At 36.5% G+C, this 6,930-nt stretch overlaps 1 protein-coding gene across 2 annotated transcripts in view; it reads left to right on the top strand.

The window, feature by feature from the left end:
• The first annotated feature begins 318 nt into the window (after positions 1–318).
• The window catches only part of LOC107873683 (putative late blight resistance protein homolog R1B-16), a 29,084-nt gene continuing 22,472 nt past the window's right edge, over positions 319–6,930 (top strand). For both annotated transcript variants that reach the window (XM_047414628.1, XM_016720612.2), the window contains exon 1: positions 319–438. The gene's annotated coding sequence lies outside the window, so the exon portion shown is untranslated. The remainder of the gene's footprint in view (positions 439–6,930) is intronic.

Here is a 6,930-nt window from a genome sequence, read left to right as displayed (position 1 = left end):
GTCAATGATTTTTATTTTAATATTATCATTGAATTGATTGCTCTTAGTTGTGTTGGTGGTGGCCTTTCAAGTTCTTCTGTAGCAAATTACCAGATTTTAAGGAGTTGAATAAATAAACAATCTACCCATGTGAATACTTATCTCAACAGCCCATGCGAAGCATTTACACAAAGCAGTAGAATTAACAATTGAATAAGATGACTAAGATGATAACGATTATTAAAAAAATTCAAAGTCAACGAGCTGTATTTTAATAATCTTTGAATTTAAATCTGGATCTACCTACCTATTTCATTCTTCTTTCACCTACACTCCATTTAGCAAATTACTTCAACTCCTCTGACAAAATCATTTTGATCCCATAGATAACTTACTCTCTTTGCCACTGTTCAAGGTTATTTCTCAAACTTCAACTGCTGAACTTCAAAGAGTGAAAAGGTAACATCACGTTGAAAGTCTTTTGGTTTTTTTTCCTTTCCTAGTTTTCTCTATCTGGATTTTTATTTTTCCTTACGAATCAAAGATATAACAAAAAGTTTTCTTTTGATTCTATTTACAACATAATAACATGATGTGGATGAAAATTCTTGATTATTTCTAGTGATTTCTTCTCATCTGTTCTAGCCTTGGTGAGTAGAATAAAGCTAGAGTCACCCAATACTTCTTGTTGGTGGGAGGTGAAAGGTATACCATGGAATTAGATGAGTTGCACGCAAACTAGCCTAGACACCACGCTTATCAAAAACAGACACTTGACTATTTCTAATATTTGAATCCACTGTGTTTAGTTTAATTGTTTCCTATGCCTGGCTATGATTACAAAAATCAACGAGTTGTATTGTAATAATGTTGAGTTGTAAATCTAGATCAAGATAGTTGATTCTTCTTTGACACTGGTCAACACCATTTCATAAAAAAGGACTTCTATCACTAAACTTTAGACCTTAAAAAGGTAACATCTTGTTCAAGTCTCGTGTTTTTCTATCTTCTACCGGAAAAATACCGGCGATTTCATTTTACATTATGAGTCAAAGATATAACATAAAGGTTTTTCTTATGATTTTATTGGAAGCATAATTACATGATGTGGGCTGTCAAGTAAATGATAAAAACAATTCCGTAAAAGGGTAATTTGGTGCATAAAGTATCTAGCGTTAGCAGGGTCGGAGGAACTACTTTTAACATACCCCAAACACAAGGGACCATTTTTTTCTGTCATTTCAACTAAACATGTAGAAGGTCCCTTGATAACTCCCAACCGGAGCATATATACTGTCAAACAGCAGAAATCTACAACCGATCAAGGTCCCTTGATAACTCACAAATAGAAGCATCAATATAGTTTTGTCTGAAAAGTAATGGTAAATAAGCTGTACTTGGGAAGAAACATGATTCGTGCTCTATGCGGCTAGAATCCACATTTTTTTAGCCTTTGAGTTCTGTATATCAGATGATTGACACAAGAAAATAATGGTAGCGGCTAAACAAAATCATACATGTACGAGTTTTAAAAACAGGAAAGAAATTTGTAAATAAAATTATGGTCTCTTAGAGATCTAGGGGTGTGCTGGGATGAATGAGAATTCAGACTTTAATTTGAGTTTGGTGATTGAATGCACCGGTTGACCTAATGGGTTATGGCTTATTAGGTGCCAGTCCTAGCTTCAGAATTTGAGTCGTGACATGATCCCCTCTGTTGAAACGTAAAGGGTGCACCACCGTTCAAGGGACCAGGTCCCTAAGACTAAGAGAATAGCAATAAAATAGTAACAAACAAAAACTTGCAGAAACTAAAATGAACACAGTGGTTTACGTGATACCTCCTTGCTCAAGGGAGGAAAAACCACAGCTTGCCCTCAAAAGCACTCAATCTTCACTATAATCAAAACTCATTAATTACAGACTCCAAGAACTTAGCTCTATATTCTACAGGTTTTAACAGCTCTACTACAACCACTCTACACACCTTAATCACTTCACAATCGATAAACTCTAATTCATGGACCTTAGGTTAGGTAACTCTACCTAAGCACTATACTGCCAAAGAAAATCTTTACTCTTAAAAGATGAGTAAAACAATTACAATGCAATACTTGACTCATGAAATACTAAACCTTAAGCACACAAAAGCTTTGGAACCTGAGCAATATAGAGTTTTCTCCTTTTCTAGTGATTCACCAAAATTGCAAAAATTATTTGATTGAGAAGCAACATTTTCTATTTATAGGGGAGTCTAAATCAGGGTTGAATTTTTATTAGACCAGGTGTTTAATCAGGTATGTTGTACACCTGCACAGTTAGTTGCACTAGCGGACAAACTGTGCAGATATGTGACAGCTGTACCACTTCATTATGAGCCAGGGACCTGCTCATTTAATGTCAACTGAACATCATCAAAACATGAGACATCAATTTTCTCCATTTTTTAAGATGACAAAACATAACTTCAGAGCATCAAACTTTATTCAACCTCAGAGCAACCACTATCAATATTCCCCCTATCCTTATGCTTCCTCCTTGTGTTTCCCCTATCAGTATTCCCCCTGTTTCAAACAGCACCAGCAGTACCAGGTTCCTTGCTTGAATAACTCAGTATTTCCCCTTTTGGCGTCATAGAAAATTAAGAACAACAAACCAAGAATAGAATAAGTGCAAATCAGTTAACTCATGGCCACTGGGGCAGCACTAATATGAATGGACTATTTTTTTTAAAAAAAGAAGAAGATGATAGACACAAATCGGATTCATTCATATCATAAAGAGGAGTACCATTGCAGCATACAAAAAAACCTAGAGCATCTTGTTATGATTCGGACAGAATAAGAAAACCACAAGTAAAAGAAAACAAGAATAACACAGATTTACATGGAACCCTTGCAGGAAAAAACCACGGGTAGAGGTAGAGGAGGTTTTACTATAATGGAGAGATGGTATAATGTGGAGAATGGTTGAATTTTCTGAATAATCAATATAAACCACTAAATCACACTTATATAGTACGTGCATAAAAATAGGTCCTAGGCCCAAAAACATAAAGGTCCATACCCACTATCGGCCCGATTCCTACACTACCACAACAAACCCTATTAAAAATTCGGGTAGACTTTGCTCCAATCTGCAACTCAACGTGGGTGCTTGAATTTTGCTAATTCATGTCACTAAGCTTATCCGGGGAGAAGCACTAGATTCGGAGGGAGCCCAAAGCATGGCAGTTTCATCAAATACAACATCCTTACTAATTATAACCTTTCAGTTTTCTGGACACCAAAGCTTATAACCTTTAACACCAGGCTTATAACCCATAAATAAGCATTTGACAAATCTAGGTTCTAACTTTTCATTATCAACATGAGCATAAGCAGGAAATCCAAATATCCTCAAATTAGAATAACTAGTAGGAGTACCAGACCATAACTCTTGTGGAGTCCTTTTATCAATCGCAACTGGGGTGGAGCGATTAATAAGAAGAGAAGTTGTAGAAGCGCCTTCAGCCCAAAAAAGACTTGGGTAGACCAGCATTAGATAGCATACAATGCACCTTATCCATTATAGTCCTATTTATTTGTTCAGCCATACTATTCTACTGCGGAGTATGACGAACTGTCAAGTGCCTCACAATCCCTTCTGACTTGCACGGAGCATTAATTTCATTAGAACAGAACTCTAAACCATTATTAGTCTGAAGGAGTTTTACCTGCTTCCCTATTTTCTTTTTAATCATAATCTTCCTCTCCTTGAAATTAAGCAACACATCATTCTTTTGCTTCAGGAATACCCAAACTTTTCTGGAATAGTCATCAATAATAGTCAAAAGGTAATTCGCACCTCCTCTAGAAGGTACTCTAGAAGGACCTAGAGATGAGAATGAATGTAATCAAGTGTGCCTTTAGTTGAGTGGATGCCTTTAGTGAATATGACTCTCTTCTGTTTCCCAAAAACATAGTTCTCATAGAACTCTAATTTTGTAATACTCTGGCCATCAAGAAGTCCTCTCCTGCTTAGTTCAACGATCCCATTTTCACTTATATGCCCAGACACATATGCCAAAGTTTAGCAACGTTACTTTTTGATAGAGAAGAGGTAGAAACAACCATATCACTTGTAATCGTAAAGCTTTGCAAGACATATAAATTTATAGACTTTCTCTGTCCCTTCATTAGAGTAAGACGACCTTTAGTAACCTTCAGGACTCCACCTTCTTCAGTATACCTATATCCGTTCGAATCAAGGGTACTCAAGGAAATGATATTTCTCTTCAGGACATATCGCACATCAACAAGTGTCCTCACAACCCCATCAAACATCTTAATTCTGATTCTTCCAATACTAACTATCTTACAAGGTATGTTATTTCCCATCAACACAACAACTTTAGAGACTATTTTATATGTTGTAAATCAATCCCGATTGCGACACATATGAATCGTCTAAGATGAATCAAGAAACCAATCCTCACAACATTTGGAATTACCATCAGAAATTACCAAGAGTTTCCACCACTACCGCCATCTAAAACAAAATTGGCTTCACCGGACTTCTTTGGTTGGTTTCCCTTCGATTTATGAGCTTTTCTTTTCTCTCTATTCTGTAACTTCCAACACTCGGATTTGATATGGCCCTTCTTCTTGCTAAAATTACAAGTTTTATTTCTGTTTATGGATTTTGACCTATTCCTGTCATCACCCCCATAATTCCTCTCACGAGTCCTTCCTTAAACAGTGAGATCATCTTCTTGAGTCTCCGACCCATTGACAAGATGCTTCATCTTTTCCTTAGAGAATAACGTATTATATACTTCATCTGTCATCAGGGTATCACGACTATATAAAATTGTATCCTTAAAGGTGGTGTATGATGCAGACAATGAACACAACAAAATCAACTCTAGATCTTCCTCATCATACTTAACCTCTAGAGTCTCTAAATCAGAGATGATTTCCTTAAATACAGATAGGTTATCCTCTATGGATGAATCCACAGACATGCGATGGTAATAATTGTTTAAGATGTATCCTACTTGTTAGGCTCTTCGTCATACACAATGATTCAAGTTTCAACCACAACACAGTGGCAGTGTTCTCCTTCAAAACATCCTGTAGAATTTGATTAGATAAATAAAGGTGGATCTAAGATAGAGCCTTCCGATCCTTACACTATTTGTCCTCTGCCATCCACAATGAAGGCATCTTTTATAACCCTAATAGAGCATCATCCATATCCATCTGCATGAGCACAACCCACATCTTAACCTGTCATAACAAATATCTAGTATTGCAATCCAATAGTGGAATATCATACTTCATGTTTGACATCACCGAGAAAACAATCAAACACTCTCTGATACCATTTTGTTATGATTCAGATAGAATAATAAAACCAAAAGTAAAAGAAAACAAGAACAACACACAGATTTACGTGGAAACCTTTGCAGGAAAAAACTATGGGCAGAGGCAGAGGAGGTTTCACTACAATGGAGAGAGAGTACAATATGGAGAAAGCTAAATTTTCTGAATAATGAAAATAGCCCACTAAATTGCACTTATATAGTATGTGTGTACACCTAGGCCAAAAAACATAAAGGTCCATACCCAATATTGGCCCGATCCCTACGCTACCACTACAGACCCCATTGAAAATCACAAACCGCAAAACTTTCAGGGTTGAACCAACCAAATTTAGGTCAGAACTCTAACACATCTTAATGTTCAAAAGCCACACAGATGTCAAAGACCGGAAACTAACATAGGGAGAAAATAAAAATAGGAGGGACAGGTCTTAGGTAGATGGAGGTTTTGGGGAGAGGTCCTTTAGAAGCATTTTCATTCAAGCACCCACAGTAGCATAAGAATCCAACAACTTTTTTGTTAGGTTCTTCACTTTAGTATTTAAGTTTTAAACATCATTAGTGAGTGTTGAAACCTTTTTCTAGAGATCTGCATTCTCTGCACTAAGTGCTTCATTGGCACTTGGTCCCTCAGATGAAAGTTTCTGATTCTTCAACATCAATTTGAGGATTTCTGCATGCTTAGAGTCCATATAAACTCTCACTTTCTCCAACTCCTTACTCAAACTCTCTTGAACTGTCAATAGTTCTGATACCTGGGACATGGTCCCTACTTTTCCTTCAACATGTTTGTTTTCTACTAATGTAGTCACGGTGAACATTTTCTTCATAGTTCGAGGATTTTTGTCACACCTCGAGCTGTGGCCCTGGACATGGCACACACCCAATATTATTGCTAGTATGTGCGAACATTCTATCATAACACATGAGAATAGAACCTAAACCAAAGAATATAACTGAAACATGTGATTGAAATAAGATTTCTTAAAGGATAAACATTTTCATCAAGGTTTATTAACACCACTTAATATTATACAATACCAAAAGTCATGATAGAGACTAGAAATTACAAAGTTTAATTGACAACTACACCAGCCTATGAAGCCTCTAATAAGTAACAATACTGGAAGGAAAGAAAATATAACGAAGTCATCATAGCTCGTTCAGCCTCCTGATAGGAAAGAGGCTCACCAATGGCAAAACATAGACATCCTAATGAGGCACGGAACACGGACTTGATATCCAGAACCTACATCATAAAATGATGTAGCGCCAAAGACGTTCAATACATGCAATGTATTGGTATGCAAAACCATTTCAGAAGGGTAGTACATCAAGCGATTATAAATGACAATAAATTCAAATCTAAGTGAAGACAACTGGAAATGAACAAGAATATAAACTAAATTTATGATTGACCAAGTAAGGTGGATTTTGGTTATTTATGGCAGAAAGTAGTGAACCGTCATAAACCACCATATGAGCACATGGAGTATGATCTCGGCCCGTATGGCATAATTTGCTAGCAAGTATCCATGGTTATACCCTTTATGGGACATATGAAAAAATAGTCATCCAATTTGCGG

The sequence above is a fragment of the Capsicum annuum genome, chromosome 6 (genome assembly GCF_002878395.1).
Source record: "Capsicum annuum cultivar UCD-10X-F1 chromosome 6, UCD10Xv1.1, whole genome shotgun sequence".
Lineage (NCBI taxonomy): Eukaryota > Viridiplantae > Streptophyta > Magnoliopsida > Solanales > Solanaceae > Capsicum > Capsicum annuum.
Note: the sequence above shows the minus strand (reverse complement) of the source record. Positions and strands in the feature narration are given on the sequence as shown.